The sequence below is a fragment of the Cervus elaphus genome, chromosome 15, assembly GCF_910594005.1.
Source record: "Cervus elaphus chromosome 15, mCerEla1.1, whole genome shotgun sequence".
In the NCBI taxonomy this organism is placed as follows: domain Eukaryota; kingdom Metazoa; phylum Chordata; class Mammalia; order Artiodactyla; family Cervidae; genus Cervus; species Cervus elaphus.
This window is the reverse complement of record NC_057829.1, coordinates 90,379,446-90,397,556: the sequence shown is the minus strand read 5'-3', so window position 1 is coordinate 90,397,556 and position 18,111 is coordinate 90,379,446.

Sequence of the window (18,111 nt, the reverse complement as noted above, 5' to 3'; positions counted from 1 at the left end):
TATGTTGTTTTACATCTAGAAAGTAATGTAGTGGATAATTACATCTATTCTTTGTAGGTTGGGAGGGCCGGGGAACAACAGAGCTCTTCTAGACTACTGGTTTGTGTGTGTGTGTGGTTAGACAGTTTTCTGTTCTCATTTCTCATGTCCTTCTTCCAAATTATTATTTTCTTTTCTTTGTCCTCTTCCTCTCTGTTGAAAAGAGAATCTCAAATTTGTATGCCATATTAATGGTTACAGCTTCTGTTTTTCACTGTCTGTAGCATGGATTTGAATCCTGTTGTTGCATTTTTAATCTTTTTTTGTCTCCCTTTCTTAACTGATTTCTCTCTCTCTGTTCATCTCTTCCTTTCATCTTCTTGTTTTCTGGCCTCTCTCCTTTTGATTGCCTGTCCTTTCTCGTTGAAGATGGTGTTTGAGCTCTTTGAGTATGCTAAATAGTTCCAAGAGTTTTACTTCTGATGTTGGTTTCAGTTCACACCCAGCGTGTTCTTTCTCTGAGTTGAGAACAACATTCACGTTGTCTTATTGTGTTGTCCTTTTGAAGTTGCCTCATGCTGTATTTTTCCTTTTTATTCATTCTTGAAAAAAAGATAAAACAAAAGAAAAAAAGAGCTCCCGACCTCAGTGTTTATGCTGCCTTGAGAAGTGAGTGGAGACAGAGAACTTTCTCCGCTGGGGGCGGGAGGGGCGCCCGGGGTTCAGAGCGGGTGCTGGCTGTTGCAGACTGCACCTAGGGTACTTCTGACCCCTTGGCCCGTCACTGTCTTCTTGAAAAGTGAAAGAAAGTGAAGTCGCTCAGTCGTGTCCGACTCTTTGTGACCCCATGGACTGTAACCTACCAGGTTCCTCTGTCCATGGCATTTTCCAGGCAAGAATACTGGAGTGGGGTGCCATCCCCTTCTCCAGGAGAGCTTCCCGACCCAGGGATTGAGCCCGGGTCTCCTGCATTACAGGCAGACCCTTTACCGTCTGAGCCACCGGGGAAGTTCCAGTGTCTTCCTGACTGCCGTGCAGAAAGGATGCATTCTGGGGAACCCCAGCCCCCATCGGCGGGGCTCCTCGGTCTCTTCCTGCTCCTGCCTTTGGGCCCCACCTACCAGGCAGCATGTGCGGCCAGCTCCCGCAGTCTCTGCCCTGCCATTCGGGGGAACCCCATCTTTCAGTCTCTATGAAGAGCTGCCTGCCTTCTGGCTGGGGTTGTGGGCGGGCCCTTCCTCCCCTTTGCGCAGCTGTTCCCCTTGAATCACAGTCCGGGTTGGCCATGAAGCTCAGCCTGAAAGAGGTGGTTGTGATTCTTCATTTTTCATGTAGCACTCCATTTGCCTCACACTTTGTGGCGATTTGGCTCGGATTCTGCCGTTAAGCGCTTAATCAATCTTAACTTTCAGTAGCAGTTTTGTGATCTTAGTGTATTTTTAAATCACCTTGTATCTTCATAGGTCTAAGTCATTTATTTAAGAAATAGTTTTGAAAACTCATTGTGTACTAGTGTATGGGAATAATATGTTTTCAAGACAGGGTTAAAAATGAAGCCAGGCTATATTGGGGTTGCTAGCTAAGCACCATTTTAAATCAGAAGAATTAAATAGTGGTATATTTAGAATACTTAGAATGCAACCTGGTATCGTGTGGTAGGTACAAAATATTCTTTTCTCCTCTCTTACCCAAGCCCTTTTGTCTTAACTTGAGGAAGGCAGACTCTGCACTCTTTTCACACGCTCATAACCAGAGAGAGGGAGAAAGCACACTGCCTGGAGGCAGATAACAACACGGGTGACCGTGGCGAGTCCAGGGCACGTGTCCTGATTCCAACAACTGGAGGAGTCCATTTACAGGAGAAAACCCCTGATGTGACCACACTAAATTGATCAGTAAATCTGAAGTCTTCATGAAAAATAGCAATAATTTTTTTTTTTTTGGTAAAGGGAGAGAGTAAGCCAAAGAATTCTACTTTTTAAATCTATTTTTTATCGAAGTATAGTTGAATAACAAGATTCTAGGTTTTAACATCAAAAAGTTTCAAAACAGCAAAGCCCAGAGTTAGTTTTGTCTAAATAACGAATGAGTGTACCCGTTGAAGGTGTAAGTGCTGGGAATAGAAAAGTAAGTAGGCCAGTTGTCAGCTGAAATGCGATAAGAGAATCCGTGTTTTAAAGATACGGTGTTGTAGTTCTTAAAGGTAGCAGTTAGATAAAGAAAGGATGGAAGCAAGACCCGCTCCCTTTGGGATTCCGGATGACAATGTAACAGATGACTCCAGATGACAGTGTAAGAGGAGGAATGGAAAGAAATTATATTAACAAACTGTTGTTGATGGTTATAATAAGATTTAAGCAACCAAATAACCGAACCTGAAAGACCAACATATTTTTCAAGATGATTTAGAAGGATGCTAACGTGGAGGATGTCAAAAGCTGCAATTATGTCTGAACTCATTTCAGGAATGGATTCCTGGCATCAGATGCATGCAGTGTGTTATCACATGCCCTGATGAAGGCGTTTTAGTACTCAACCAAAATTGGACTCAACTCTTCGAAACCCATTATTGTCATTTAGATGCATTTCCTCCATATTGCTATTACCAATTTGAATTAGATTAGCAATTTTTTTTTATAATGGAGATTAGCAGTTTTTAAAAATCCAATATACTTAAAAGGAACTATTTTTAGAGAGCTTGTCATTGTCTATAGGATAGATATGATTATATTTCTTAACAGCACAAAGTAACAGAATATTTAGAAAGCTTAAAATATTTTAATTGTAGATATTAAGATTCAAAGACAAAAATGTTGAATCCTGCTTTCTGGCTAATTACTTTTCCTTTCTAAAGTAGCTATAGAGGTGTATTCAATCTGTAACTACAGGAAAAGTGTATGAAGCTTGCATTCTGTATGGACCTTCAGTGAAAGCTGGGAAGATTCTTTTGTTCTTAAATCAGAAGTGTTGCCCTGCTTTCTGATGAATCGTGGTTGTTATCAGCCTTGAAAATGACAAGAATTGTGAATTTGTGATATATTCTGAGGCTTTATGAAACTGTTTTAATTTATGAAATTCAATTTTCTAAAATTCAATCTTCTAACCACATCGTTGTTGAAGATCAATTGTTCAGCTCTGGGTTTCTCATCCTTAGTTCTTGGACCGGATGACTCTTTGTGGTCAGGGCTCTGGGTTGTGGGATGTTTAACAGTGTCCCTGGCTGCTACCAACTGGATGTCAATAGTGATATTTGGTTGTACCCCCCTCAAGTGCAACAACAGAAATGTCACCAGACATTGCCAGGTGTCCCTAGAAGGATGTCACCCCTGGTTGAAAGTCCGTGGGTTAGCTCATTGAATTCTCCATGGATTTATATTCATGGGCAAGTGTGTGAGTCCACCTTGTCTCCTGCTTGAGCACAAACTGCCCGAGGTCCATGTTCTTACTGTGTCCAGTGACTTTACTGACACTCTTGGCTCATCTCAGTGTTTATGTACCTCACTAGTTTTCTTTCACTTTGTAGTACTTTTTCTAACTTTTACTTGATGTAATTTCCAATTTATAGAGAGAAGAGGCAACAGTACAGTGAACTCTCATTTACCCAGTTACTGAGAGCTAATGTTTTCCTGCTTTGAATTTTTCTTTTATTTCACACAAGCATATACACAGATGTACATACATATATACATGTATGCAAACATATATAATTACTTTCCCAAATGAATTGAGAGTAAGTGGCACATGGCACGCACGCTCTACTCCTAAATATTTTAAAGAAAATTTTTTAGGAACAAGAGGACTCTATTACATCATAGCAATATAGTTATTGAAATGAGTAACTTTAACACAAGTGCATAGTCTGTTTGAAACCCTAGCCACCGTCCTCTGACCACCCTCTGGAGTTACACCTCATTTCCTGGAAACAGTCTAAGATCTTGACTTTCACCTGGCTGATTCCTCAGTTTTCTTTGTCTTCTTGACCTTGATATTTTTGAAGCATACAGACCAGTTGTCTTGTAGAATGTCTCTCAATTTGCATTTGTCTGATGTTTTTCTCTTGCTTAAATTCAGTTTACATTTTTGGCAGGAACACCCCCACCCCCAACAAAGTACATTGTATCAGAAGACACATGAGGTTACTTTGTATCAATGCAGAGAGTTGGCCTTCCTTACTTCCTAAGGGTGGTGTCTGCCAGATATCTCCACTGTACATTTAGTTTTTTTTCTGTTGGTAATAAATAATTTGGGGGAAGATACTTTGAGAGGATGTCTCCAGTATCTTCCTCATCAAAATTTCACCGGTCAGTCTTTGCATCCACTGAGGATACATGCCTTAAACAATTATTACAACGATAGTGGCAAAATGGAGATTTCCTAGCACTTCTGTAGGGCAATCGGCAGTGAGGAAAAGCTACTCTTTCTTTCCATTTATTTATTCATTCATTTACAGCTGTACAGGCTCATCTTTCCTTGCTCCAGTCCTGGAATCATCCGTCTCTTGAAAGAGCCCAGGTTCCTTTAAGTGGAGAGAGCATTTAAGCTCCCCATCTGGGTGTTCAGTGTGTGTGTGTGTGTGTGTGTGTGTGTGTTAGTCTGTCGGTTATGGCCAACTCTTTGCAACCCCATGGATTTCAGCCCACCAGGCTCCTCTGTCCATGGAATTCTCCAGGCAAGAATACTGGAGTGGGTTGCCATTCCCTCCTTCAGGGGTTCAGTGTGGTAACTGGTAATTTAAAATATACTCATGCAAGAGCTTGGGGAGCACTCCCACATAAATCATCGGGAAGAGAATTCAAGATTCAACGAACACGGAGGGGAGGTATTTTGGAAGTTGGTCCTCTCTCGGATTTGCGTGATGAATGGCCTCATGCAAATCCGTTCCCTTCAGAGGTTCATTTGCAAGCGCACAGTGATCTGGAGATGCTGGTTGTGCCCACGTCTCTCAAGAGTTGACTTGGAAAGTGTTTGACTGGGGAAGCTTCAGCCCCGTGGTGCTTGGAGAAGTATCGCACTGGATTCCCCCTCTGTGTTGCTGAAAGGAGGGGCCCCGTGGGGGCAGCAGAAATGACAAAGTGCTAGGGCAGCCGGAGCCTCCACCCAGGCCTGGAGCCCCTTAAACTTGGCAAGGTGATTGACTTCTTGGGGGCTCAGAGTGTGGAGGGGAGGGGCTCAGCAGGAGTGCGCCTCACTAATTGCATTACCATCGCATGAGATGGTGTAAGGTTTCCTATGAACTCTTGGCTTGAGAACACAGGCTGGTGAGCTCCGGGAGCAGTTGGAAGCAGGAGAGGAAAAAATGACAATCACCTGAAGAGTGAGCTCCTTGGCGAAGCTAGAGCATGTGCACTTGGACCAGTACTCCGACTTCTGACTGCATGCTCTGCGAAAGAATCTCCCCAGTTAAAATGTGGGCAGCTTCCAGGAGGCATCTTCTCCTCCTTTTGTCTGCTTTTGATTGCAATAGGTTGGGAAGCTGGCAAACAGCTTGGTTTTGTTCTGAATATTTTTGGCCGGGACCCTAAGCCATTTCTTTCTTCTAAGTGATTTGGACTTGGACCAATAATCAGGTAGTTCATCAGGATAATTCATTAAGCCAAAACCACAAAAAAATTATGAAGTTTTTGAAGCTGGCTTAAAAAAAAATCTGTTTGTTTATCTGACTGCACCAGGTCTTAGTTGTGACACACGGAATTTCCTGTCTTTGTTGCGACATGGCATGTGAGGTCTTTAGCTGGAGCACACAAACTCTTAGTCGCAGCAAGTGGGATCTAGTTCCCCAACCAGGGATCAAACCCAGGGCCCTGCATTGAGAGTGCAGAGTCCCAGCCACTGGGCCACCAGAGCTGGCTTTTGATCTGATCGTTAGACCGACTATTTACAAATGCTTGAAATAATAGATACTTGTCTCTTGGTCCTGGGTACCCTTGTCACAACACCTTCTTAGTCATTTCAGACTGCACTTACATTGTCCCTTTAACCAGCAGTCCTGGAGTTTCTAAATAAGTTTAATTCACTTTGATTCAAGACCACAAAGCTTCTCTCTAAGGCAGAGGAATTTTCCCATCACATCTCTACATAAAAGCACACAGACAGACTCTCCGGTGCTCTGGGAGAAGAGCTCAGTTTCATGATGCACATGGTGAAGTGTTGGCCCATCCTACCAGCCAGTGGGACTCTTAGAAGATCTTTCACTGTGCTCCAAGGAGAAGTCCAGAATGGCTTGTCTCCTTAGACCCAGATAAACTTATCTTCCTGATGTGCATAGCGATGTGGTAAATTCAACAATGGATCTAAGTTAGCTTACTATTTTAAATGCTTATATAAGATAAAAATTCAATATTGACTCTGTCCTAAGGAAAAACTGAATACACTTGTTTTCAGATGACACTGATTACTCTATGGATGGAAAAATATCTTAAAGTCTTGTGAATGAACCAGATGTACTCTTGTTGCATTTATGTACATTTTGGAAAAGAGAATAAAACTTCTGATTATTTTGAAAATAAGAAACAATAATTAAGTTGGTAAAGTTTCAGATAAGCATCACTTTTATTGTTAATTTATTCATTTATTTAAAATAGTTAATCAGAAAAATATAATTAACATCCCACGTCTCTACAGTGATGGCCCAGGGATAAAGAAAGATAAAAATAGCAATACTCTGTGATCTAAAGTGTGTACTATTAATATAAATGTGTTATCCACATAAAAGTTCCTGATTGCTCTAAATTGATATTAACTCTTCAGCTGTGTCACAGCCAACTGAGTTAAAGAATTTTCTAGATGATCAATGTAGAAAGCAGTTATGTCTCAAAAGAGACAAAATGCCAGCAAAATAATTGCCTGATGGCAACTTACGTTTATTATTTCATTTGTATTTAATTAAATGAGGTCAGAACAGTTGCTGGGACTATAGCTGGCCTTTGGAAATAATCTGGAATCTCTTTTACAAGCAAACCATTGCCAATGATATTTCCGCTGCCATTTCTTTGGGGGGACAACTTCATATGATGACTCAGTATGTCTCACTGACATGGTACAATGGCTGGAGTTGGACCCAAGCTCTTCTCTGGCCACTGGTCACCAGCGGGGCTGCCTGGATCATCTTCAGGCTGTTACCTAGTTGTAGCTCCGGGTTGGTATGGGCTTCCCTGGTGGCTCAGATGGTAGAGAATCCAACTAGAATGCAGGAGACCTGGGTTGGGAAGATCCCCTGGAGAAGGGAATGGCAACTCACTCCAGTGCGCTTGCCTGGAGAATTCCATGGACATAGGAGCCTGGCTGGAGTTGCAAAGAGTCGGACAGGACTAAGGAATAAACACATACTGAGAAGATAGTAAGGCAGTATGAGGCAACAGAAAAGCAGGGAAGGAGGATGAGATGAGAACAAAAGAGTTATCTCTACTGACCACAGAAAAGATGACCAAGGTCAGAATATGCTGGTCACTTGAAAGATTTTTACCAGTATGAAAGAGTGAACAATTCCCTCATTTATGAAACATGATCCATCATTGCAGCACTGAAGGCTTCAGGCTATTCCTACCTGCTTCTTCCTTCCCTTCATGGACCACTCTTAACTGAGAGAGGAAATCTCACATCAGGAAGAACAAGCCTATCTCCTGTACCAAACATCCCCAAGCTGTCAGTGGGTTAGCACAACAAGTGCTTCTTTCTTTCTGAGGTCTGATGCAGTTGGTTGCCTGCTCCAAACTGCTCTGCGCCAAGTGGTGACTCAGGGACCCAGGAGGCTCAGGGGTTCTGCATATCGTAGCTGCCTTGGTATCAAGCATTGGCATAAGAGGGAAAATGGGGACAGAAGTGAGAAGGAGTGGTAAGATGGGGAGAAGAGTGGGTGGGGAAGGCACGTTGCATTCTTAACTACTTTGGTCTAAAGGTGACAAACCTCACAATGCTCAGGTTTCATTGACCAGAACTACTTACCTGACTATTCCAATGGCAAAAGAATCTCATCACTTTAGAGAGATGACCATCATCTCTCTGAGAGATCATCATCATCGTCGCACATGGATAGCGGTGATCACTAACAGTCTCTGCCAGGATGATCAACCAAACTAATTATTTAGGGCTTTAGTAAATTATGTGTTGTGGTCCAAACACTTTGCTACTCCTTGAGCTTTCTCAGTGATGTATGAGAAGTAAACAAGCCACATATGAAAAATGATCAAAACAGGATCCTGAATCTTCTTTAAGTTGATGCAGAGTATCTAAAAACCTACTTAAATGAAAGATGGTTAAAAGCCTTTCTACTGGGATTGGAAACAAGACTATGATGTCTGCTTTCACCACTTATATTTAACACTGTATTGTTGCTGTCCAGTCACTCAGTCATCTCCTACTCTTTTGGATCCCATGGACTGCAGCACGCCAAGCTTCCCTGTCCATTACCAACCCCCAGAGCTTGCTCAAACTCACGTCCATCCAGTCGGTGATGCCATCCAACTATCTCATCCTCTGTCGCCCCCTTTTCCTCCCGCCTTCAATCTTTCCCAGCATCAGGATCTTTTCTAGTTAGTCAGTTATTCGCATCAGGTGGCCAAAGTATTGGAGCTACAGCTTCAGCATCAGTCTTTTTAATGAATATTCAGGACTGATTTCCTTTAGGATTGACTGGTTTGATCTCCTTGCTGTCCAAGGGACTCTCAAGAGTTATCCAACACCACAGCTCAGAATCATCAATTATTTGATTTTCTTTATTTTTCAGCCTTCTTTGTACTCTCACACCCGTACATGACCACTAGAAAAACCATGGCTTTGACTATATGGATCTTTGTCAGCAAAGTAATGTCTCTGCTTTTTAAAATGCTGTCTAGGTTTGTCATAGCTTTTCTTCCAAGAGCAATTGTCTTTTAATTTCATTGCTGCAGTCACCATCTGCAGTGATTTCAGAACCCAAGAAAATAAATAAAATCTGTAATTGTTTCCCTTGTTTTCCCAACTATTTGTCATTAAGTGATGGGATGGGATGCCATGATCTTCGTTTTTTGAATGTGGAGTTTTAAGCCAGCTTTTTCACTCTCCTCTTCCACCCTCATCAAGAGGCTCTTTAGTTCCTCTTCACTTTCTGCCATTAGGGTATTAGATGTCCTATTCATACAACAAAGAAGAAATGTTTAAAAAACCCCAAAGACTGGAAAAGAATTGATACTGACATTATTTGAAGGTGATATGACTGTATGTGTGGAAAATCTGAGAGGATTTACTGCTAAATTAGAATTAGTAAATGAATTTAGAAAGGTGCTATCAGGCTTCTGTCAATATATACAAACACATTTTACATTTTCATTTACTTGCAGCCCTTATCACACTATTTATGGGGTTCTTGAGGCAAGAATATTGGAGTAGTTTGCGATTCTCTTCTCCAGTGGCAAGAATATTGGAGTAGTTTGCCATTCTCTTCTCCACGTTTTGTCAGAACTCTCCACTCTAACCCGTCTGTCTTGGAGGGCCCTGCAAAGCATGGCTGATAGATTCACTGAGTTATGCAAGCCCCTTCACCATGACAAGGCTGTGATCAAACCAGTCAATCCTAAAGGAAGTTCATTGGAAAGCCAACTCAATGGAAAAGACTCTGATGCCGGGAAAGTTCAGTTCAGTCACTCAGTCATGTCCGACTCTTTATGACCCCATGGACTGCAGCACTCCAGGCTTCCCTGTCCATCGCCAACTCCTGGAATTCACTCAAACTCATGTCTATCAAGTCAGCGATGCATCCAACCATCTCATCCTCTGTCATCCCCTTCTCCTCCTGCCTTCCATCTTTCCCAGCATCAGGGTCTTTCCCAATGAGTCAGTGCTTTGCATCAGGGGGATTGGAGCTTCAGCTTCAGCTTTAGCATCAGTCCTTCCAGTGAATATTCAGGACTGATTTCCTTTAGGATGGACAGGTTGGATCTCCTTGCAGTCCAAGGGACTTTCAAGAGTCTTCTCCAACACCTCAGTTCAAAAGCATTAATTATTTGGTGCTCAGCTTTCTTTATGGTCCAACTCTCACATCCATATGTGACTACTGGTAAAACCATAGCTTTGATTAGATGGACTTTTGTCAGCAAAGATTGAAGGCAAAAGGAGAAGAGGGCAGCAGATGATGAGATGGTTAGAAAGCACCATTGGCTCAGTGGACACGAATCTGAGCAGGCTCTAGGAGATAGAGAAGGACAGGGAAGCCTGTTGTGCTGCAGTCCGTGGGGTCTCAAAGAGTCTGACATGACTTAGTGACTGAACAACGAAAACAAGCAATCCATGATAGAAATAAGAGTTTTAAATGCATCAATTTGTGTAAGTTTTCTCTGCTGGACCAAAAATTATCACAAACTTAGTAGCTTAAAGAAACAAAGATTTAGCATGTCACACTTTCTGTGAGTCAGAGCCTGGTTATGACTCAGCTGGATTTTCAACAGACTTCAATCAAGGTGATAGCTGGGGCTGGGGTCTCATCAGGAGACCCGGCTGGGTAAGGTCTACCTTCAAGCTCACTCAACTCTTTGGCAGAATTCCTATCTTTGAGGCCATAGAACTCATGGAAGTTTGCTTCTTCAAAGCCAGCACGTGAGCAAGAGGGATGCTAGTGCTGCCAGCAAGATGGAAGCTTCCTTATGATGGAGATTCATAAAAATGGAACACACCCGTGAAAGTGAGGTTTTAACATCCCGCCTACTCTATTGGGCTTCCCTGGTAGCTCAGCAGGTAAAGAACACACCTGCAATGCTTATTCTATTGGTTAGAAATAAATTACCAGTCATGCCCTCACTCGAGTTGAGGGGATTATATAAGCGCTGAACCCCAGGAGGTGAGTATCAGGACACCTGCCTTAGAGTCTGTCTGCCAAGTCATTAAACTGCATTGAAAACATCAACTGTTTGGGAATATTCATAAGAAAAGATGTGCAAGATGGCTATACAGAAATTAAAAGTCTTAAAAATCTGAAGAAGACTTAAATAATTGAAGGGATATCAAGATTCAATATTTTAAGGATGTCCATCTGCCTCCACCCACTGATCTATACTTTTATTGTATGATCAATGTAATCATACAATCAAAGTTCCAGTAGCATTTTAATGTGTTTTAATAAATACATTGATTTTAAAATTTAATATTAAATTCAAAGGACCAAGAATAAGAAAAGTTAATTGTATTTTTATATTCTAGGAACAACCAAAAATGTATTTCTATACTTTAGCATTAAAAAATGGAAGATAGAACCTAGAGATTATCATACTAAGTAAGTCAGAACAAGAAAGACAAACACCATATGATATCACTTATATGTGGAATCTAAAAAAAATGATACAAATGAACTTACAAAACAAAAACAGACTCACTGAGTAACCAAAACAAACTTATGATTACCGAAAGGGGAAGGGAGGTAGGGATAAATTAGGAGCTTGGGATAAACAGATAAATACCACTATATGTAAAATAGTCATAGATAAATAATAAGCTCCTACCGTATAACACAGAGAGCTATATTCAATATCCTGTAATAAACCATCATGGAAAACAATATAAAAAAGAGTACATAAATATAAAGAATATATATATATATATATATATGTATGTATGTATAACTGAACTGGAGCCCCCCTGGCGGTTCAGATGGTAAAGAATCTGCCTGCATGTAGGAGACCCAGGTTTGAATCACTTTGCTGAATCACTTCTCTGTACACCGGACTAACACAGCACTATAAATCAACCATACTTCAATCACCCTACTTCCATTAACCTCGGAGTTGTGCAGACCAGGCTTCCTCCTCCTCAGGCTGGGGAGAGAGACAGAGCAGACACTGGTCCGGGGTCACCAGTCCTTGTGACTTCCTCCTCGGCTCTGCTCGCTGTTAGCAGACTGTTTGTGTCTGCTCCACCTTCAGGCTCCCCACGCCCTCCACCAGCTCCACCGGGCAAGGTAGGCCAAGCAACCCCATGTCTTCCCCACCGCGCCCCTTAGCAGGACTTTCCAGGCAGGAAGGGCTTTCCTGGTGGCTCAGCGGTTAAGGAACCTGCCTGTGATGAAGAAGATGAAGGAGACACCACGGGTTTGATTCCTGGGTTGAGAAGATCCCCTGGAGGAGGGCTTGGCAACCCACTCCAGTATTCTTGCCTGGAGAATCCCACGGACAGAGGAGCCTGGCGGGCTACAGTCCAAAGGGTCACAGAGAATCGGGCATGACTGAGCAACTGAGCATTTCCCGACAGGAAATTAGCTGGAACCTGAGAGTAGCTGACAGCCAGCATCGACGAGTAACACTGGATGTCCAGCGGGGCAGCCTGGGAGGGCTCTGATACTCATCATTGCTGCTGTGTGCTCAGGCGTTGCTCAGTCGTGTCTGACTCTTTGCAACCCTGTGGACTGTAATCCTCCAGGCTCTTCTGTCCATGGGATTTTCCAGGCAAGAATACTAGAGTGGGTTGCTATACCCTCCTCCAGGGGATCTTCCCGACTCAGAGATCAAACCCGCATCTCCTGCCTTTCCTACATGGCAGGTGGATTCTCCACCGCTGAACCACCAGGGAAGCCCCAGAGTTGCTGAACTGACCCCTGTAACACCATTCTTGTACAGTTTTGACAACTACCTGTGTCACTGATGACATGGATGTAGTCATAGAAGTAAAATTAACAGCAGCAAACTTGGATGTAGCCCTTACTACAGGACATGGCTATTAGACATGCTTTTAGTGCATGGATTCTTTCATCTTACAGCAGCCCTATAAGGCAGGGACTAGCAGGATCTCCCTTTAGGCCAAAGGAAATGGGGCTCTGAGAGGCGGGTAAGCTGTGAAGGTCACACACTTTCTGGCAGTAAATGAGGCCCACGGAAAATAGAATTCATCCGCTCAAAGGAGGTGGTGTCTCCTGAGCTGGTTCCTCCACTTCTTGTTTGAAGAGGGTGGGTGGGTTTGAGCAGGTGGGTCCCATGCCCCTCCAACTCCTGCTGCCCTTGGCCTGAATTAGCAGGACTCTCATGGAAGAAGAACCCCGTGTACATAGGATTGCAGTTCCTGGGCAAGGGTGGCCTCTGATGACATGAGGTCTGTTTTCTGTGACTCTTCAAGTTTAGCTTGAGGGTCCAAGCTCCTGGGTGAATGCATGGATTGGAAACCACGTGGAAGTTTTCTGCCCCATGTAAGTGGTCCTTCTTTGCACTTCAGGCAGGAGATGGAAGTGGTACCCCCCACTCTGCCAGAGACATGGTTTCAGAACAGTTTTCTTCTAAGAGAATGAAATAAAACCCCAGAAGGAATGTAAAGGTTCAGGAGGAAACAGAAGAAATGGATGACAGGATGTTTTCATCACTGTTCAAGGATAATTTAAACATATTACAGAAACTTGGATTTCACTGCATTACACTTACTACACATGGGCACCCTTAATCCTGAACCTGACACCTGATCAGAAAAACATCTACTTCTGCTTTATTGACTATGCCAAAGGCTTTGACTGTGTGAATCACAACAAACTGTGGAAAATTCTTTAAGAGATGGGAATTCCAGACCACCTAACCTGCCTCCTGAGAAATCTGTATGCAGATCAAGAAGTGACAGAACTGGACATGGAACAACAGACTGGTTCCAAATCAGGAAAGGAGTACGTCAAGGCTGTATATTGTTACCCTGCTTATTTAACTTACATGCAGAGTACATCATGAGAAAGGCCAGGCTGGATGGAGCACAAGCTGGAATCAAGATTGCCAGAAGAAATATCGATAACCTCAGATACACAGATGACACCACCCTCATGGAAAGTGAAGAGGAACTAAAGAGCCTCTTGATGAAAATGAAAGAAGAGAGTGAAAAAGTTGGCTTAAAGCTCAACATTCAGAAAACTAAGATCACTTCACCTGGTACCATCACTTCATGGCAAAGAGATGGGGAAACAATGGAAACAGTGAGAGACTTTATTTTTGGGGATCTAAGATCACTGCAGATGGTGACTATAGCCATGAAATTAAAAGACACCTGCTCCTTGGAAGAAACGCTATAACCAACCTAGACAGCGTATTAAAAAGCAGAGATGTTACTTTGCCAACAAAGTTCCATATAGTCAAAGCTATGGCTTTTCCAGTAGTCATGTATGGATGTGAGAGTTAGACTATATAGAAAGCTGAGCGCCGAAGAATCGATGCTTTTGAACTGTGGTGTTGGAGAAGACTCTTGAGAGTCCCTTGGACAGCAAGGAGATCCAACCAGTCCATCCTAAAGGAAATCAGTCCTGAATATTCACTGGAAGGACTGATGCTGAAGTTGAAACTGCAATACTCTGGCCACCTGATGCAAAGAACTGACTCATTTGAAAAGATCCTAATGTTGGGAAAGATTAAAGGCAGGAGGAGAAGGGGATGACAGAGGATAAGATGGTTGGAGGGCATCACAGACTCGATGGACATGAGTCTGAGCAAGCTCCGGCAGCTGGCAAGGGACAGGGACACCTGGTGTGCCGCAGTCCATGGGGTCGCAAAGAGTTGGACACGACTGAGTGACTGGACTGAACTGACACCTGATACAGAGGAAATTTCAAGCAGCTGCGCCGAGGTCCCTCGCATCTTCTTCCTCCACGTTCGTCTTAGTTTGTTTGCTGTGCTGCGTGCTAGTATTTTCTGCAATATATTTTGCACAGAGTGTTCAGCACAGCTTTGCAATTGATCAAATTTTAAAAAATGGAATATAAAATAAGTTAACATGTCGTGTTCCTGGTTGAACACAGTGATCAGCAGTGGTTTTTCCGGGAGATGTCCCTCATCACAATTTTGAGCGTAGCATCAGCTACTTGTGCATTAGTTCTCTGTGGACGGGGATCCATGGCACAAACACGAATGGAAGGTTCTCCCATTTCGGTTTCTTGTAAAGGTATCACATGTAAGTTGTCCTTGTCATGTCATCGGAAGGGGACATTCTTTAGCTGTTTATGCAAGAGCAATGATATTTTTACTCCACTCCAGAAACCCCAAACACATCCTGGTTATAAAAATTGTGTCTTTTCCTGTCATTTCTAGTGTCTTCACCTGGAGAAATTGAATTTTAATTGTTGCCCAATGTCTTGAACTTGCCAGTGTTTGACTATCCATTTAAAAGTACCCATTAACACAGCAGAGCGAACCCTGTTTTATTACCAGCAGGCCAAGGCTGAGTCTGTGGCGGGCTGTGGGTCCAGACCATGCCCAAATGATTATTCTGTGTCATCTCTCTGGGAGTTCACACCAAATTACTTTTCTCTGCCCACTAAGCTTTTAGCAGCTGAGTATCTATGGCCTCCTGATTTTTAATGCAGCTAGTTCAAACCTTCACAATCTTTGCAAGTCATTTGTAATATATTTATAGGAAACCTTCACTCCATCGCATTCTGAATTTCCTGCTTAGGATGCAATGGCAAAAGTCATTAAACATTAGCAGTAATAGTATTTTCACTGTAATAAAGTGTTAATTACGTCCACATGTTAATAGAGTGAGGGGAGGGAGTTTTTGCTATTGTTACTCTGCCTAAAATAATTTCCATGTGATAATTTTCCAGGATATCAAAAATGGAATAATTATGCACTAATTAAGAAAGTAGGGCCTGCTCTCGGAGTTAAGACTGCATTAATTTTAATGTTTTTACAGTCCTTTAATTGGGGAAAGGGCTGTAAATTGGGAGCCGACGCACTGTTCCTCCTTAAGTAGGCCTGCCTTTGCAATCTGCCTCCTATATACCGCAACCCAAGGTCAACACAAGTTTGCAAAATCCCTCTGCTCTTCATGGGGGATGTGTCGGTGGCGAAACGTGCATCGATCACTCTGACAAGCGTTTAACTCTCCAAGAGCACGCGCGCTCACTTCTTCAATTATTAATTGCATTAAATACATTTTCATATTGTGGACGGTTTGCTACAAACTGTTCCCTGCTAGGGAGGTGCTGCCCCCACAGTGGGGACCGCTCCCCTCCTGCAGCTTCAGAAGACTCAGGGATAGGTTGTAGGAGCCTGCAAAGGGATATGTCTGTCTATCCGGGCATGGCCGAAGGACGTGACCTTGGTGGCCTTGGATAGTTTCCTTGTGGCAGAAATAAGCTACAGCAGGCAGACTGGCTGGAGCACATGCACCTTCGACTGTAAAAGCATGACTGTTGTTAGTGTTCAGTCGCTCAAGTGTGTCCGACTCTGTGACCCCACGGACTGCAGCACGCCAGGCCTCCCTGTCCACCATCTCCCAGAGCTTGCTCAAACTCATGTCTGTTGAGTCGGTGATGCCATCCAACCATCTCATACTCTGCCATCCCCTTACCCGTTTGCCTTCAATCTTTCCCAGCATCAGGGCCTTTTCCAATAAGCTGGCTCTTCATATCAGGTGGCGAAAGGATTGGCACTTCAGCTTCAGCATTTCAGCACTTCATTTCCAATGAATATTCAGGACTGATCTCCTTTAGAACTGACTGGTTGGATCTCCTTGCTGTCCAAGGGACTCTCAAGAGTCTTCTGCAACACCACAGTTTGAAAGCATCAATTCTTGGGTGCTGAGCCTTCTTGATGGTCCAACTCTCACATTTGTACATGACCACTCAGAGTGGCAGTCTGGGCTAGCATGTGGAGTGTAAGAATACCAGCGTTGCTGGTCTTGCTGGTCTCAAGAACCCAGGTCTTGAAAGGGATGCGGGCAGGGGGAGCAGGTAGGAGAGTCGTCTGGGTTCCCTGACCATGACCCTCACACAAGTCGAGGCGGGGCTGCAGATGTGGCTTGCCTTTTCAAAGGCACATCATTAGCCTTCCTGAGGGGCTGTGCTTTGCCTGTCCAAAAGCATCTTTGTTTTCACGTTGCCATACGGCCAATGAAGTCCAAGAATGTGACAATGGATCATCTCGGTTTACCCTTCTCTCTTATCACTAACATGGAAAATTAACCCATGGAAAGATATTTCCTTTGTCCTCTGTGGATTCTGTGATGAGGACATCATTAAACTATGGTCTGATAGCTGAAATCCTAGAAGGCAGAGCCCCTAAAAAGACCTAGATGGTTGTGGGGCAATAGGAATGTCAGCCGAAGCATTTGCCCTGGAACCTCATTGGTTCTTCCCCAGGGAGGATGAAGCCGGTCCTTCCCCAGCAACATTTCACGGTCCTGACTTGCTGGCAGGGCTAGTCCTTGGTTCTGACCTCCTAATGAATAGGCTTCCCTCATACAGCTCTTTGTTTCCACCCCCTGGGTCGTGTACTTGAGACTTAACATTTTCATCTGAGTCTTGTCTTGGAATGTCTGAAAATAAATATCTGAGTGTGAAGTAAAACATTCTGAATTTTAACAAAAATAGGACATTTGATTAACCTGATAACTGTCCTTCTCTGCCAAGTGGGCTGGATCACAGAGTTCTGACTGTGTTTTTACAGCTGATATTTACACACTTTAAGCTCTAGTTTGTGATGGCCTCTCCAGCTTCCCTAATCAATTGCCTATGATGCTGTTACCTGGAGTGCTCGTTTGTGCACAGATAACGCAGTTCTACACAACAGGTTCTTGGAAGGTACAGGTCAGGTGATGAGACCTGCTACTCTACTGTCTCCAGCATCTGACACTTGCCCAGCGAAGACTGGATAATAAATGTTCAGCTGGGTAGATGAATAAGTAAATGAATATGGTAATAAAAATACACATGAAGACTGTCCTTCCTTCACAGAAAAAAGAAAGATAAGTGTGTGCCTTTTCTTAGGCTTAACAAAGAAAGCCACTCACAGCCAAGGGCTCTTGTTTGGTTTCAGAGTCAATGGAAAGAAAATAGAAAGTGGATGTACTTAAGACAGGATGTGGTTTGGAGGTTGAGTGTCTGGGCTCTGAATTGACAGTTGACCTGAAGAATCTATTATTGGTTTCAATGCTTGCATTTAGAGTATGAGAGAGAGAGAGAGAAAGAGAGAGAGAAAGGAAGTGGGGAGAGGGCGAGGCATGAAGATCACATAGTAAAAGCAAACGGTGATGGTTTACAAGAGCTGGATCACATTCCCCGTCTTTAGCTCGATCATTAGTGAGAGTGCTGATTTTGTCAGTGGACCTTTGATGCACAGAATTTGTTCAGCAATGGTCCTTGGTTTATGCCACTCTCTCACATCTGACCATGTGTGGCCTTGTTTTATGTGTGTGTGCATTAATAGTGATGGA